The sequence below is a fragment of the Dermatophagoides farinae genome, chromosome 2 (assembly GCF_024713945.1).
Source record: "Dermatophagoides farinae isolate YC_2012a chromosome 2, ASM2471394v1, whole genome shotgun sequence".
Classification (NCBI taxonomy): domain Eukaryota; kingdom Metazoa; phylum Arthropoda; class Arachnida; order Sarcoptiformes; family Pyroglyphidae; genus Dermatophagoides; species Dermatophagoides farinae.
In genome coordinates, this window is record NC_134678.1 from 2097170 (window position 1) to 2116752 (window position 19583).

The 19583-nt window shown below is 27.3% G+C and overlaps 1 protein-coding gene across 1 annotated transcript in view; it reads left to right on the plus strand.

Annotated features, from left to right (window-relative positions):
• The window catches only part of LOC124493998 (uncharacterized), an 86046-nt gene that overhangs the window by 8113 nt on the left and 58350 nt on the right, over positions 1 to 19583 (plus strand).

The window sequence follows — 19583 nt, forward strand, 5'->3', positions numbered from 1 at the left end:
ACCATCGCCATAGTAGTTTATTCATTTGGGGCTATTTTATTGATCGAATTTTCCATTGCATTCATTCATTCATTTGAATGTTGGCTTCACCTCCATTATTACCTGTTTTTTTTCATATACAGGCTATCAATTCTTTTGTTCTGGGTTGTTTTTTTTTGAAAATGGTGAATGCGTAATAATCATAAAAATTTTGACCAATAAAAAAAATAAAAATTTCTTTTTTTCCAAGAAAAAAAAACAAAACTAACCATGCACTTTTTGGTAATTTTACTTCTTATACACACACTGGGATACAGCTAGTGAATGAGAACGATCATTTGTCTTGATTTTCGTATGCCTATCACAAACTTTTGGTTTTATGATTTAGTTTTTTTTCCGTTTCGGTAAACATGTTTTTTTTCAAGGGGGAAAAAAATTTTAAATTTCAAATATGAAAATTGTTGCTGCTGAATCAAATTTCAAACAAACAAACAAAGAAATTTTCTCCAATGATTTTTTTTCTGTTAGCATTCTTTCCAGGTAATTTGAAATGGTAATATTTTTTTACAGTCATTTTATTCTGGATAGGAATAATTTTCGTTGAAATTCATTTAAGAATTCTTTGTTTTGTTCGTTTATTTGTCATATTATATTATATTTGTTTATGAAGCTAATATTTCAGTAAAGTCCACCGAATTTTGATTATAATGAGGTTAATTTTTTTTTAATCACTCATCACATACAATTGTTATTTGATTTCCACGAATTTGAAAATATTTTTGTGTGTGTTTTGAATTGTCGTCCAAATTGAATAACAAAAACAAGACGAATACAATTCCAGAAACCAAAAAAAAAAAAAAAAAAAAAAAAAAAAACACTACACATATAGTGATCGACAGACATTATCCTTAATGTCAATTTTATATTGTAAGTTATTGTTTTTTATAGCTTTGTTTTTGTTTTTTGTCTTTTTTTTCTATAAAATTCTGTTCAACATGATCATCATCATTGTGGATTCACACACACACACACACACACACACACACACACAGAATCGGTATCACATTGATATGTTTTTGTTGTTGTTGTTGTATACTTTACATTTTTTTTTCTTCATCGATCAATTTTATGTACTGCCATAAATACTAATGATGATGATGATGATGATGATATCGGTTTTTTTTGTTTTGGTTCAAATTTTCATTTTTGCATTATATCAAAATAACATATTATATACCTTTTATTTTGTTTCGATTTTATGTTGTCAATTGAATATTGTTTGTGTTCCCCATTCCCTCACCCCCACAAAAAAACCTTGAGTTCTAAACATCAATATTTTTATTTCCATTCCACTCATTTCATGTTATATAAATGTAATGTCAAAATGATTCATTCGGCAACAATACCGTATTGGCAGATATTGATTTTTTTTTTTGGTTCTCTTCAATTTTTCCATGAGTATTCTTACATTTGTTTGAACTATATTTTCATTACACATTTTTTTCCAATTTCATTTATTGTACTTTTTTTTGTTTGTTTTTCTTTTATTCTTCTGAATAGAATTTTATGTGAATGACATGTTTTTTGTTTTGTTTTGTTTGACTCGTTTTATTTCATCGATGACGTTGAAGATCTTGTTATTCTTCTCATTATTATTGTTATTAGTGTAGCTTCATAAGTTTTTTGCGCTCAGAATCTGACAACAGAATTTTGATTTCATTTCAAATTTATGAACCCTTTTTTTGTAATAATCTATAGACTGGAATTTTTTTTTCACATAACGAAAAAAAGGTGATAGAAAACAAAACAAAAAAAAGCTTGGAAATTCTGAAAAGACCTATTTATTTTGTCAATATTCTTGTTCACATAAGATTGAAAGATGTCTTGTTTCTTTTCTACCATTCTGTTGCCATATCATCATCATCATCATCATCATTCAGATTCCCATCATTGATTGAAACATTTTTTTTCCATTCTCAAATTCATATTTTGCTTATTTGTTACAATTCTTTACGGTTGTTTGGATTCTTTTTTTTCATTTTGTTTCAAGATTTTCTTTCAAATTCTTGGCATTTTGTTTTTTTTTCTCATTGATTCAATAGCAGTCAGTTTATAGTTTCATCATCATCACTTGAAACTCTTTTCATGCTTTTGATTTCGATATTTTTTTTCAATTTATTATTATTATTTTCATGTGATTTCAATTATTTTTGTCAGTGTTTTTTTTTCCAATTTTTCTGGATGAAAATTTATAAGCTTCATCTTATATGCTGTTGTTGTTGTTGATGATGATGTTTGTGTATACTTCAAATTCAATCTTTACATTGCATTTGTGAATGAATCAGTTTTTTCTCTTTTTTTTCTAAACATTGTTTTGTTCACAAGTTTGTTTTCGTTTAAATCCTTGTCTATTTTGTTTTTGTTTTGTTTTTGTTTTTGTTTTTTTTTTGTCATTGAAACAAAATTCAATTTCCATTATTCAGTATTGAATTTTTGTTTTCTCTTGGTTACGTTATCCCGAAGGAATCGATAAAAATAATAGACCAAACCTTGATGATGAACAATGATTGGACATGAATTAATTCATTTCAATATACAATCGAATAACAATCATGATTCTCAGGAATATACAAAACTAATATTTTATCAAGAAAATAGAAATTGAAAAAAACAACAACAACAAAATTGGCAAAAAAACATGTAAATGAACTTGAAAATAGAACTTTTTTTGAGGGAACAAAATTCTGTGAAACAAATTTCCCAGCAGCACACACACACATATATAAAGAGAATTTCGTTTTTATTTTTTTTTCAATTCGAAAATGCCCGAAAATGTGGTCGTTCCCATTTGAACTTCGAATTTCGAATAAAAAAAATATTTTTCGATTTCAAACTTTAGCGTTTTTTCCACAGAAAAGAAAAAAGTTTTCATTTGCCTTGTCGAATCTTTTGGCTGCTGCTACTGCTGTTGTTGTTGTTATTGTTATTATTGAAACAATTCTAGGAATCACAGTCCAGTGTTGATTCAAGATTTTTTTTCATGTTTTTTTTCCTGAATCCATATTATTGCCATTTTTTCCATTGATAAATAACGATCACATTGGTCTATTCAAATCAATTTTTAGCTCTCTTTTATTCAAAAGAATTTCTATTCATTTCTATTCATAGAGTCTATGATGATAGAAAAGCACATAGACAAAAAAAAATACGATGCATCTGTATTTGACTTGACATTATTATCTACGTTTGCTATTTTTCTTTTTGTTCTGATTTCTAAGGAATTAATAGAATTATTATATTATCAGAATTATGAATAGTTTGTCTGAAAAGTCATTTTTTTGTTGTTTTTTTAAAAAAAAAACTTTATGCTTTTGAATCGTATTTCAATTATGATAAACGTGGTTTCTTACCTATACACGAAAAATATTTGAAAACTTTACACCATCCAACATGCATTGCAGAAATGGCGATAGAATAAAATGGATGCCTTGCAGTTATTTTTTTAAATCGTGAAAAAAGTAGCAAAAAAAAAATTTGTACAAATGTGACCAACATTCCATATGTCTGGTTATTTTTATCGATAGAATAATCTGTGTGGGTGTGTGTTTTTTATCATTAAATTCTAATCTAACAAATAAATCAGAATTGATGAAAAAAATACATTTTTTTCCCAAGAATCATCATAATGATTATCAAATAAAACTCAATTGATATTCCACATTCTGTAATGAAAAAAATTACATCCAAATTACTCTAAAAATAGATCATGGAAAAAAACGAAAGAATTTCATGGGAAAAAATCAAAATCAAAATGATCAAATAATTAAATTCCTCATGTTTTTTCCAATGATGATGATTGGTAATATAAAATTTATTCCATTTAGTCGTACAAACAAACGATGAAGGTAATGCCAAAAAAAAAAACCTTCAGCTACCGTTAATTCCTCATTTCATAGTTGTCATCACAATTGGATAATGTAATTAGATGGCAACAAACGTTGAGGTGAACAAAAGAAAATAAAATTAACACAAAACGTCTTGGAGATATACAAAACGAGAAAAAATTCAACATTTTAACCTGCCACTTGCATTTTCTTGTGTGTGTGTGTGTTTGTGTTTGTTTTCAATATTCTTTTTTTTATTTAAGTAAAAAATAATTTCTTTTTCTAGTTTTACGTATTCTTTTCAATACTTTTTTTTCACCAGAATTGTCTTTGCCATTATTTTAATTTTATATATTGAGTTAATGTATCTAACCTACAACCCATTTCTTTTTCATCAACACACACACACACACAAAGAATGTCGAGATGATTTATGATAGTGTTAGATCCGTTATACCTTTGTTAAATCTACCTTTTCCTAGAGTTTTAGACTATTATTCCTATGTGCGTGTCTATCTTTTTTTACCATTTTTTTCCTGGTACAACGTTGATCATTGATATCATGATCGTGATGTTTGAAATGAGCAGCAAGAAAACAAAAATATTCATGCACACCAACTGGAACGACCAAAAAAAAAAAAAAACAAAGCCAAAAAAAGTTGAATCAAACTTTTTTTCTTTTTGCTTTAGTCAAAGTAAATTCAACTTGTCGAGATCTTTTTGTTGTTGTTGTTGTTTATTTATTATTTACTTTTTTTCAGGTATTCTTTGTTTTTTTTTGTTCGTTCCGTGAATGGAAAAAAATCTATCCGGTGCATATACTGAACTGATGATAATCATATGCTGATATTGTAGCCATATCATTTGATCTAGGCTTGGCTTTATGCTTTTCTACTATACTCTGGACACATATTGAACACATTGATTACAAGATTGTCAATTATTATTGTCATTATGGTTGTTATTGTTTTGTTGTTCTATTATCTATCTCGTTTTTTTTTTGGCTTGTCAAATATTGTCGCTTATATAATAAATGTGTACATGATCGAAAGATCTAAAACCCAATCAATTATCGTTATTAATATTGATTTCTTTTTTTGTGATTTTTTTTTACTTCTCTTCTTGTTCATTCTTTTTTTTCTGTTCCAAATTATTTTCCATTGCTTGATATATTGAATTAAACCTAATGAATAAAATGCAGATTTATGAATATCGATTGAGATGAAAATTTTTTATTTTTTTTTTTTTTTTTTTGATAAAAACAAATAACTTTATTTTAACTACATCAAAAGTGGATCCATTTCTTGAATTTAAAATCCATAGGCAAAGATCAATTTTTATGTCCATGTAAAATTCGTGTGTGTCTTGTTTTGCTGTTGCATTATCTGGAAATTAATGAATGAATTGGATTTTTTCATTAATCATTTCTTCATTTTTTTTTTTTGGATTTGGAGCTATAAAGAAATTCTCTAGATTCCAATACATTCTTCTTAACATTTATTCGTCTTTGATGAACGATGGTATTTCTTTTTTTTTACATCAGCTATAGAATCATAAGATTTCGCTGTTCACTCTGTTCCTCAAACTAATAAAGATTCCATAACTATTTTTCTCGATTTGGGTTTCGAGTTTGATGTTGTTGTTGTCGTTGCTGTTTGCCTATACCTTTATTGTACCATATTTATGTTCGTGTGTATGTGGGTGTAAAGATCAGATTAAATTTATTATACCTGATCAAAGAGAATCATAATAATATTTTTTACGCACACACACACACACACAAACACATAAATATTCTGTATATACAGGCGTAACAAGAATCAAAGTCGTTACATTGTCGTCGTTGTAACCAAAAAAAAAAAAAGAAAAAAAATATCAATGTACAACATACAATGTCATGTACATCGATATCATCATATATATATATATATCTCGTTATATTAGATTCATTCAGTCATTGATTTTCATTAAGTTAACTTGAAAGAATTTGTAAAGAATTTTTCTTTTTTTGTTCAATAAGAATTTCAATAGCTTATATATTATTATTATATAATAGAGAACCATTGTCTATGGTTGTTTATGTTTGATTTTGATTGTATCATCATTATCATTTTTTGTATAAAAAAAAATTTTTCATTGTTGTCATATGACACATAACGTTACATTCTTCAACAACAAAAACAACAACAACAACAAAAATACATCATTATCAACTTTGTTTATGTGAATTTGATGTGTTTGGTTGTATTAGTGAATGAATGAAAAAAAATGAAAAAAAATTGGATGATTTATGAATAACGGAAATTATACGGGAGTTTTCATCTTTTTCGCTATTTTGATGTACAATATATTTTTATATTGAAATATAACATATGTGTTTTTTTTATCTATTTTGAATAAAGAATTTATCCATCCCCAATAGACCATCATCATCATCATCATCATCATTATTTTCCTTTGGACATTGTCCATCCACAGAATGATGCATGCATGATTTTGTTGTTCAGAAGAAAAAAAATCATAATTGATTTGTACCGTGAGCCTGGATGGATGAATATAGAAACCAAGTGGACATTTTGATTTATTTTCGCATTTTCAATTTATTAAATATTGTCAGAAATTTTTTTTTTCACCAATGATGTATGACTATGGAACTTTTCATGTTCCGGAATTTATACGTTTTTTTTTCTCATAACGAACTTTGTTACCGGTGTGCATATAATAATAATAGTTTGAATGAAATGATTGATTTTACCTTTGTATGATTTGTTATAACAGTCACGATGTCGCTCACCTTTTTTTTGTTGTCATTGAAAATACTCTGTTCCTGTGAACTGAAATCCATTTCGAATGTCAAATGAACCAGATTTTTTAGGTTCTTCATTAGCATCATTTAGCATCATTGCAGATCATAAATTATTTGAATAAATTGTTGTTATGAGAACGATGTTCTGGGAAATTTTAGAATTTGCATGAATATTTTGTTGATGAGTTGAAAAAAAAAGTTTTGACTGAATATGAAATTTTTTTTTTTTTTTGGTATACCGGAAATCCATATTGTCAGAAAACTTTTTCTCATTCTAAATAATTTATTCTAATCTTTTTTTTCGCTTCTGTTTTGTTGTTGTTGTTGTTCAATTGTACCTGTAAAACTTTGGATTTGATGAATTTTTTTTTATATTCGTTTTTATACCACATTCTATTTTCAAAAAGTTTTCTTTGCTTTTCTTGGATGAAAATTAATTCATATCCCAAGATATCTTTTTTCATCATCATCATCATCAGAATATATGACGATTGTTTTCACCATTTGTTGACATAAATGTGTGTTTGTGCAAGTTTAATTTGTTTGTTTGTGAAGAAGAATAAAAAAAATAATTTAAAGATGGAAAAATAATTACATCGATGCAATCCTGTAATCATGACGATGGCGATGACGATAATGACGATGAGATTTGAATGAATAAATGAAATTCACAGCCAAATTGAGCCAGGCAAATAGTAGTAGTAGAATTGAAAAAAAAGACTAATTAAAACTGGATTAAACACACTGTTTGTTGATATATTTTAGAAGATAAAGAAAAAAAAATAGATTGCTCAAATATTATCTATTCTGTAATAATGCAATACACACACACGCACACACACACACACACAGATACTAAATTTAGTTTTATAAACATTTATTATTATTATTATTATTATTTGTAATTGCATTCGAGCATCAACGTTATCGGTTAGTATCAAATCATCATCAGTGCAAACAAAAAAAAAGATGAGCATATTATCACCATACAAACACTGTTGAACTCAAATTAGAACCATCAGATATATTGGCTGGTTGGTTGCTTGGTTGATTTTCAATCTAATTCATCAAGGCCACATGATGATGATGATGATGATGATGGAAAAGCTCGTGAGGCTAAATCTTTTGACGCGTGCCATCATAGTTATTATTAACAAACTTTTTTGTTGTTGTTTTTTTTTCTCGATTCAATTTCTTTTGTTTTGTTTTTTTCCATCATCATTTCATCAGTCTAGGGAGAAAAAATGTTAATTCCAAATCAACGAATCATACACATACACCATCTTGGTTATAATCATCTTCATGAGTAGAAATCCTTCATAAGTATAAGTTCAACTTTTGCCTTTTTTTTCTCACTCGTTTTAGCTTCATTATGCTTAACGAAGCGAGATAATTTAAATTATCACCATTCTTTTTTTTTATTTTCGTTTTTATTTCTATGTTGTTTCACTACAGTTGGTCTATACTACACGCATCATATACAGGTTTTATTGATGCTCAAAATTTCTTTCCACTAACCAACCATCATCATCATCATCTTTAAATGAAAAAAATTAAGCATGTGAAAAAAAATAAATATTTATCCATAAAGAGAAAAAAATAAAATCAGAACCAAAAATATAAAGAATCGACCTTTGTCATTTTCATTTTCATTCATTACGTTAACATTTATGAAATATTACTCATCTACATCTAATTACTTGGCTTGTCTATTCGTTTTTTTTCTGAAACTTTGTCTGACTTTTTTTTGGATTCATAATAAACCGGTTGTGTATATGCATTTTTTCTTCTTGTCATTAATGATGATTATAATGAGGATGAAGGCAATTTTTTTTTTGGTTGAAAAGATGAATATCAGACACTGTTTATCATTTTTTATCATCATCATCATCTTACATTCATAATATTCAAGACAGAATTCATTGAAAAACAATAAAAAAAAGTATGATAACATCTTTTTTTTCCGAAGCTGATATATTCCAATTCATTTCAATTAACGTTTGTGATTTCAGTAATCAATTGAAATTAATTTTAAATTTCATTGATTGATTTTTTCCCAATATTTTACTATTTTATTTGAAATTTTAATTCAATTTTCATCAAGAGCATTTTATCCACTGTTCAAGTTTTGTTTTTATTCCATAAAAATAATAAAAAGATTGTGATAACGATAACAATGACAATGACAATATAAATTCTGTTTAAATTCATTACGATAATTATTTTCATAGAGAATTTCATTTTCAAAACACATCATAAACACATAATAATGATCAACATTCAACAACAACAACAACAACAATAACAATCGACAACGATGAAAAGTTTCAAGTATTCTATTCTAATTTAAAGCATTATCATCATCATCACGATGATGATTATGATGATGATGATGATGATCATTATCATCATTTCACATATTTTCATTTGCATTACACTATATATATTTTACTACTAAGCTTTCATTTCAACTATATTCATTCATTTTTCAGCTTTTTATCTAGACTATATGAAAAGCTTATCTCTATGCAAATTTGTTTTCAACCAAAGCAAAAACAAAAAAAAAAAAACAAAAACAAAAAAAAATCCCTAAACAATGCTCATACTCATTGATATACAAGTTTCAAAATTCTAGAATTATCATTTTCATTTGCTTTTGTAATTTTTCCCATTCTTTCTTCTGTTATTGTTTTTTTTTGTTGTTGTCGTTGTTATCGTCATTATCATCATCATCATCATTGTTTTAAGTCACTTGCTCCTCTGCATTTATACATCCACTAATGTGATGGCAACTCTTTTTTTTTCTTTATTTTCACAAGTTTTTTTTTCTTTATTTTCACAAGTTTTTTTTTCTCATTTCCATCTTTTTTTTTCTTTTGATGTGAATGAATATTCTTGTCTCGTCTTTTTTTTTTTTGGTTCTTATTTTTTTTGTCATCATTCTCATTCATATATTTGCAACTAATTTCTTTTTTTTTTGTTTATTTATTCATTCATTCATTCATTCATTCATTTATTCATTTTTTTCATCATATTTTGTTCACCTTAGATTGTCTATTAATATTGAAAATCCTAAATCATCTTATCCATTCATTCATCCATGATTAGAATAAACTATGCAGGATTTTTTTTCTTTATTCAGAATCCTGATAAACAAATACGATTCTGGAAAAAAAAGAAAGAAAAAATATTCTTATTTTCTCCATGAATAAACTTTGAATCCCACGTGAAAAAAAACAAGATTTTGGCAGATCAGTACAGATGATGATGATTGAAACCATAATCACATGTTAATCCTTTTATTCTATTTTCTCTTTTCTCTTTACTGTAGTTATTTGTTTGTTTTTTTTGGTCGTATTTCCGTATTTCCGTATAGCCAAAATCATAGCCATCACATTTTGTTCCTTATGGCAAATTACTTGATAGACAACACACATTGCAAACATTGTGAAAGTTTTTTTTCTACACTTCAGATGATTACAATAGAAAAATGGTCAAGCTTCATGAACAATTATTTGATTCTAGTGGAACAAACAAAAAAGTTTATCAAGTATCCTAAAGTTTTGAACTGGATTTTTCTTCAAATTTTTTGTTTTGAATTTTTTTTTGTTTTTTTTAGTGAAAGTTTATCATCATTATCATATGATTATTTACTGAACATAAAAGTTTTGTCGTAAAATTAAATTTTCTTTGATTTTTTTCCCACTTGCTACTTGAAGCATAAGTTGTGAAATTTGATTTTAAATCCACATGTCATATACCGATTGTTACAATTCAATTATTATTATTGATGGTGAAGAAAACGAAAATTGTCCGTTTTTGAATTTAAATTTTGAAATCGGTCAGTGACCATAGGTCGATGAAAATGGCAAATATATTTTTTCTGGCACTAAAAAAAAAAAATCAGGCTTCAAATCTCAAGCGATTTGATTGTTGATTTCTTTCAGATTTTTTTTTTGTTTGTGCAATTTTCGACCTACATAAAACACATGTAGGAAGAGACGGGAAAAAATGAATGAATGGATTCTATTTTGTTTTTCTATCGGCGCAGAATTTTTTGTTTTGTTTTGTTTTGTTTCGTTTCGTTCCTAATTCAATGCTAAGAGCCAAGTGTAATCGATTTTGTTTTCTCAATCATTTGTGATTTGGATTTTTTTTCTCTTTATTGTTTGTTTTGTCGGCAACTGAAATATCTAACCCTTAATGAAAGAAAAGTCAATTTTTGTTGTTGTTGTCAGAAAATTTCATTTATTTTTTTTTTTTTTGCTCGAGCCCAAAATACAATGAAAATTGAAATCTCATTTTTTCCGTGTGTGGTAGTGTTTTTCATGTCTGTCCGTATTTCTTATCGGATATATTGATAGACTATTGTCGCTTTTTTGGAATGGATTGGATTGGATTTTAGAACGATCACACATCAAAATGGATTGCCAACAATCAACCATGGTATTTTTTTTTTACCAAGATTTGGTGTTTCAGTTTCAATATAAATTGTGATATTTTGATTCTCATACAAGATTCTTGTAGATTATTTTCGTATGTTCCATATAATAATAATAATAATAATCTGATACAATCAAGCCATCAACCAAATAAATAAATAAAAAAAAACTTCAATTTATCATCATCATCTTGAAATTCATTCTTTCAATTTTTTTTTATTTCAAGTCTTTTGAATATATTATATGAGTAAATTTAGAAAATGAGAATGCTGTATATGAACCCATCTCGCCACATGCATTGAAATTGAATTGGACCAATTTTTTTTCCTATTTTTTCTTGGATTCTGGTGTCAGTTTCATTCACTTTATGTTTATATATATATGGTACTGGAATTGAATGAGTATGAAACAGAATTCTATATTTGATGTATGTTTTTTTTTTTTTAAACTTTATTTGATGTATGTGTGTGTGTGTATGAGGATATCAAGTTGACTGAATTTAAAATTGTAGTGAATTTTAAATTTTTTTTTTCATTGTATACAATGAAAACTACTTTTTTCGAAGCGAATTCGTTCAGCCGTCACCCAAAATTATTGTTATTTCTTCGAACATTCACAATATTTTTTTTCTGTATTCTAGAATTGTTTCTGTGTTTCAATATTCTCTCCATTTTTTTTGCTATTGTTGGTCTTTAATATTTAATATATCTCGAATCACTATTTTTCTTGCTAGTTTCATTTTGATAATTAGGAAGTGAAACTTTGTTTTGTACAAAATTATTTTCATATCCACCATGAAATATTTTCTTTCCTTGATATTGGAATTCACATCATCATCATCATCATCATGGATGCTTCATCCATCAAAAAAAAGAAAACACTAGAAATCATTACTTATAATAACGTCTGTGTGTGTATGTTTGATCCTAATTCTGTTTTCAGCCTTTCTCCCAGAATATTCTTTAATTGACATTTAATATGTTCAATTATAACACTTTTTTTCTCCTGTTTTCTGGTACAACAAGCTATTTTTATTTTAGATGTGATGGTAACATTCAAGCATTTGTGATTGTGAATGATTATGACAAAAAAAAGTTGGGAAAAAAAGTATAAATGAAAACGAGATCAAGAGTTTTAGTTGGTTCTCCTACTCATCCTTTACTGTCCCCTTCCCCTTTCCCCCCCCCCCCGAAAAAAAACTGACCGAACGAAAATGTCAAAATCATTGCTAGATCCACAATAATGTGAATATATGTGTGTGGATCACAGAAAAATACAGGCCAATAATAAGCATCAGAAAAATAAAAACAAAAACAAAAAACATCTGTCGCCTTTTCTGTCATCTATACTAATTCGTCGTTCATGAGTATTTGTCACTATTTGTTTCCTATCTCACTAGCTAATTTTCTATTGCTAAAGCTTTTTCTAGAAATCTGAATCAAAAAAAAAAAAAAAAAAAGTTTCATCCATCGAATCCCAACAAAAAAAAAGGCAGCCAGAAAATTTTTTTTCCTTTCTCTCGGTCATTTCTATACTCACATCTGCTCGATTGTCTTTTAATTGATTGTAACGCATTGGAAAATAAAGGTCAAATCAGTAGCCCAAAATAGTCAATATAGAAATCGATTCGGGTATATATCATGTGTATGTTACTTGAAAACCTTAACGTTCATTATTATGAGGATTGATTCCATAATTTTCTTGATTTGATTTTAATTAATTGATTTTCATACAAATCTTATTCGATCAATTTGCGTTGTATTTCGTGTACAGTAGTCAATTTTATAGTAGCCTTTTTTGAATTATATTCATTCATATTTGAATGTTTGTGCAAGTCTTTTTTTTCAATTTTGCATGAATTTATCTAACAAAGAAACGTCTAAGAAGTAAAAAATTGTTTGTTCATGTTGTGTTGTTGTTGATTATGGCCGACCATGATATCCGATATATCATGAAATTTTATAAGATAAATTTTATTCACACAAACACACACACACAAGATAATGATGATTCATCGTTAACTTTTCAAAATTTGTTGAAATTTTTTTTTTGTTCAAAATCTCGGCAAAGAAAGAAAATTTTCCGCCCTTTTTCACATTTTGTTAAAACCATACACACCGGCATCATTGGTTATGGTGGTGCAGAAAAAAAAACTTTGGTACAATTTTTCAGTTTTTAAATTTTATTCGTGAATAAAATTCTAATCTTTTTTCTTTTTGCTTGTTATTTTATTTAAAATCGCTTTTGCTTTTCCCGATGATCGAGCTCTTTCTATGATTCGGAAATGATGCAAATTTGAACAAAAAAAAAGTTTTCATCATTTTTTATGTGTTATAATCTTATGCAGAAAAAAAATTTCATGTAGAAAAAAAACTATTGCTGTATTTAAATTAGAATTCAAATTTTTTTTTTTTGGCAAATAAAAATAAAATTATAAATATGTGGCGTTCAATTCACTTTGATTCTGTTCAGACGCATTTAATCATCATTGAATAGTGGAAAAAATTTGTAATTTTTTGATGAGAATATGAGAAAAATTTCCAGAAAGTTTCATTTTCGTCAATGTCCATCCATTTCGGTGATATCATCAATGAAATATCACCACTTTTTTTTGGATAAACCAAAGAATGTTCTTCAGTTATTGATATTTTATAATGTTTTTTTTTCTCGAGAAAATAAAACAACATCATATTTATCTAATAGCCATTACAAACATTGTCCGAATTTGATAAAAACTTTTTATCAAATTAATTTAGATGAATAGAATCATATGAAATGCAAGTTTCTTTAGAATCTATTTATTTTCCTGTATGTTATTCAAGATAAACACAACCTAATTATGAGTATATCATTTGTGTTCAATTATGATCCATAAACATGTACATATTCGAATGAAATTACCGTACCGTTGGATAATTATAATGATGATAATGATGATGATGATGATGTAGATTTACATCAACTTACTACCTAATAGAATAGAATATTTTTATTAGGTCATCCAAGGTTACCAAATGGATTTTAGTTTTTTTGTTTTTGTTTTCCACTTCAATGTTTGCTGTCTGTATTTATTCTTATATACTTGTTTCATTGTATTAAAAAAAACCTATGTTTATTAGAATTCTCTGGCGTCGCATTAAAATTCCTAGCAAGCTAAAAAAAGATAGATAAAACGAATATTACTCATAACAGCGTATGATTTAAGTATATCATGTGTTTTTTTTTCTATTCGCCTGAAACCATAACAACTTTTAGTTTCTATATATGGTTAAAGTTTTTTTTTCTGAAAATGATTTTTTCTTTTTTTGTTTAGTTTTCGATTGCAGAATCAAAACAAAACAAAACAAAATTCTAGCATCTATGGATGGATAAATCAAATTATAATTTTTTTTTCTCATTTCATTTCGCTTTAAATTGAAATTTATTAGCCATGTACTCTATGAATCTTTGAAGCTCTAATTTTTTTGATTTTTTTTTTTTGCTTTTGTTTTTGCTTTTAATACAAATAAATTTCATGTGCATGGCGAAAATAATGTCCCTAATGGACATCATATGCTACATACACACACACCCAAATGTGTTACCTATATATATTCTTCATACACTTTTAATTCAGTGTTTAAAATACATTTGATTATGGGTAGTATATGTGTTTTTTTTCATTTTTTTTTCATTCTAATTTAATTTGATTTTTTTTCACTTCATCATCACCACCACTATCATTATATTCACTTTCCGTATAATGAAACAAGAAATGAACATTTACATTAAACACACACACGCACACACACACTGTTTCTGTTTTTTGGATTAGCTAAAATACAAAAAACAAGAAGTCAAGAAAATCCAAACTAACTAAACAGAATCAAATAACTGCAATTTATAGATGATGAACAAAGAGAAAAAGAAAACAAAAATGTACACAAACATAGAAGCAGCAACAGAATTCCATTCAATTGAATACCAAAAATTTGATAGAAAATGTGTGCGTGTGTGTGTGTGGGTGTTGGAGAGAGAGAGAGATAGAAAAATCGGTAATTACCATTGCATTCCATTCAGTGTTGTCTTTAGTCGATACAGTTCATTGTCTAATCGACATATTAGGTCCCTTGTCACTATTTAACATTGACAACCACCATAGTTTGTAGGATTCCTTTTCCTTTCTTTCATTTGGACATTTTATTTTATTTTATTTCATTGCATCCGAGCAACAAACAAATAGCAAAAAAAAAAACCAACAACCATTATGAAGAATTATGTGTGTATAACTATAAGCTGTTCAAAACAGAATGAAGCATGTTTTCGGGTATATCCGATATACGAATGAATGAACCAAAACGTTTCTAGCTTCATTTGGTCAGTTTTTTTTCCTTTTTTTTTTATTCTTTCACGAGAAGATAGAAAATAAAAACCATAGAGAAATAGAATGGACAACGCCATACACATGTGTATTGAAAGTTTATCTAGTAATAGTTCAAGTTGTTTATGGTTATCCTGGCCCCATTGACATTCATCATTTGAAATAAATAATAATCGGCTTAACAATTAGTTTGATCTACCGATTGATAGATTTCTTTTTCTTCTCCCATATCGATGTTTTTTTTTGTTTTTCTTTTTCATGTACATTTGTCGGTACAGCATTTAATTTAGAATATATCATGTACAGAATAGATATATCACGGTGAAGAGAAAAAAATTTTTTTTGCAATTACAACGATGATATTAATAATAATAATAATAAATATTGCAATCAAACAGAAAAATAGACACGAAATAGAGAAAAAAAAACCTGAAAGTTTTCCTAATAATAATATCATGGACAGCAATTAGTTGAAGGAAAAAAAATCTATCGAACAATGTAATAATGGTGGAATGAAAAGGATATGATGAAATTTTCGTTGTTGTTGTTGTTGTTATTATTATTATTGCTGTAGATATAAAGATGAAAATAACAACAACAACAACAACAAGAACCATGATGAGTATAAATGAAGATGACAAAACTCTTAGGATTAATTGGTTCTTATTTATCTTCAATTTTTTTTCTCTCTTGTTCACCATTCATCTATTCGATTTTTTCTGGATCTAATTGTTGTTGTTTTTTCCAGAAGATGGGATGAGCCATGTAAAGTTTGTGTGTGTGTGTGTGTTCATGAGAAAAGAATCTTAACATTTTCTGATGGAATGACAACATCTTACAAGACAGAAAAAAATAGTGCAACTTTTTCTTACAAGATTCATCACAGAATGTCATTGAACAATTGAATGTATGGAATGGCAAAAAAAAGGAAATGAATGATGAAAATCAATTGAATATTTATTGATTTGAGGTATTCTTCTCCAATATATGTCCATAATTGAATAGATTTTTATGTTGGGCAATTTTTTTTTGTCGACCAGAATCTTGATTCCACCAGATTCATTTTTATTGGTTATTCAATAATTTTTTTTTGTTCTCTCTAAATTCTTTAATCAAATAAAAATAATGAGAATTATTCTATAGTAATATTTAGAAACTCATCACGATGATGATGGTGATGATTATTATTATAAAATGAATGATGAGTGTATGAACAAACAATAAATACAACACATCCATAATAATAGCTTTCAAAGAATGAAAAGAAATTTTTCTTTTTATTCTGGAAATTCCAAAAAAAAAAAATTCTGTCTATTATATTATATATGTACATGACAGATGAATTATGATTGATTCGAATAAAATTGATGATGATGATGACGTAATCATTATTGTTCCAAAGAAATTACAACAATTTATAAGAAGAAAAATAATTGGCTTCATTCATTCATCGGAAAAACCTAAATTCTCTATTGAAAATTATTGTTTGAATGAAGAATTCTGAAGATTTAGATTCCGAAGATTTATTTATTCAACAACAAAAGTTTTTCTTTTCTCTCGAGATAATTATTGGATTTAGATAATAGAGAAAACTAAAATTAAAAGAATTCTGAACAATTGAACAATTGTTTCCATTTTCAAAAATGAATCTTTATGATGATGATTGGTACAATAATCGATATATCGAAATACAAACACATTTTTGTACATAGAATTTATTTATAATTTATATATTTGAATCAATGAGATTCTTTTTTTCTTTATCATCATTATTGTCTTGTCTTGTTTTGTCTTGTTTTTTTTTGCTTTGTTTTATTTTTATTCCATCATTCACAAACAAAAAAAAACAAATACACATTTAATGGTAAAACATTGCTCGTATATATTATTATCAATGTTTCCGTTGTTGTCATTATTGACTTGTCACCGTCAATGTTTAATTCGTTCCATATATAAATGTATGTTGACAAAGATGATTTTTTTTTGCTGGTTATTCTAGAAATAACAACGATGATGATGACAATCTTGTATTTTTCTCTGTTCTATCTATGTGATTGTTGTTGTTGTTGTTGCTGCTGCTATATTTTATCAAGAAGAAAAAGTTTTCTTTTCTGTATTCGAATTTATTTTGCATTTTCAATTCTTTAGCTAGGATTTTTGTTCCAGAAACAAAAGAGATTGCATGTTGCATTGCACGTTCATTATTGTGGCCAATCTACTGTGGATTTTTCATTGTTTATCTTTAGCTTGAACTTTTTGATTCAGATTCGATGAAAAAAAAATTACGGAGCTAAAATAAAATAAAACCTAAATATGTGAATGACAACAAATTAGTTATTAGTCAAAATAGAAACCAATGAAAATAATAGGAAAAAATAACGAAAAAATAACGAAAAACAAAAAAAAGGACAAATATCCGTTGAAAAAGGAAATGGAAAACACCAATGAATGGTAACCACCATCACTACTAAAAATAAAATGAGAAGAGAAAAAAAACAACAGTAAAAAACAACATCAACAACCAAAAAAGCTTTTATTCCAATTCTATACGTGCCTAGAGGAACTCATTGGCCATCATCATCATCGTATAAAAAGGATGCCGAATGTCAATCGGGATCATTAGATGTTTGTCTTGAGATCCAGAATCTCACTTTTTTCTTTCTCTCTCTCTTTATTTTTTTCTCAGCATTTATTCTTTTAGTTTGAAGATTCTTTTATTCTTGATTCACTATCCCAGATGATTGTACAATTTGATTCCTTTTTTTTATTCTACTGGGTCTTTGTTTTCTTCTTGTTTCTATCTATTAATATCTTTTTCAGTTTTTTGGTTCACCGTTTCATTTGGAGTCGGATTCTTAATAATAATTTTGGTTTTTTTCTTTTACGAGAGCCATGAAGTGATGATGATGATGATGACAGAATCATAAGAAAATTCACTTTTCCCCTAATTTATTGTTCACACTCAGTCACAAAATCACGTTTCATTTCGATTTTTTTTACCGGTTCACAAACAAACACACACAGACACTCACAATTTTGTTATTGATTGGATTCATTTCATTTCCATATCTATTCATATATCCATGTTTATTATTATTGCTTGTATGTGTTCCTTTTTCCTGTTTCCTTTTCATTTCTTTTTATTGAAAAATTTTTCATTTTTATCCCAGAAAATTTGATTATTTTTCTTCGAGAGATTGACTGATGTATGTGATCATGAATTGTTATTTCTATTAGATTCTTAGCTATTTTTTGTCCTTGGTCTATGATCTGAAGCCAATAATGCGTAATAGTGAATAATAAAACAGAGTTTAATTAGTTTCCTTAATGATTTTTTTTTCATCATCATCATTATTATTATAAGTGTGTTGGCCACAAATCAATTACTTGCATACCGACATCTACACACACACACACATGCATTGGAACCCAATTGGGTTCGTTTTCATTATGAACAAATTCAAATGGTTGACTGGCCTTGATTAGTTTGACTAACTGAATGTGAATTGATTCTAAATAGAATTCTTTCAGGAATTTTATTCTAACTCTTTTGTTCTACTAGAAATTTTTTTTCCTTCATCAAAAAAAACTAGTGAATCGAACACACACACACACACACACACGAAACGAGTATAAATATACGATTCATTAATGTTTGTTATAGTGGAAACCCTTTTTGGTTCTTTTTTTTCCATTCAATGATCGACCCATAAACGATGGCGACAATGATGATGATGATGATGATGATCATGAGAAACGAAAATGTTCATCGCCTCATTTCATACCATGTATGTTATTTATATTGATGTTTTCGAGTGGGTGTGTGTGTGTATGTGTGTCTTTGTTTACTTCCAACATTTTTAATACGTTTCATCAATTTGATGTTGTTGATTCTGTGTTGTTGGATTTTTTGCTTATATTGTTGTTGTTTTTTTTTGTTGTTTTGTTGTTGAAATTGTGTTTGTTCTTCAATCTTGAACACTTCTCTTTTTTTACTATAGTGAATACTTATGTTAATTATTTTAATTTAACCCAGTGTTGTGTATATTGAAACATTCCATCCAAAGCTAGTGTTTAGCTATTCTCTCTCTCTCTTTCTTTCTTTAAAAGAG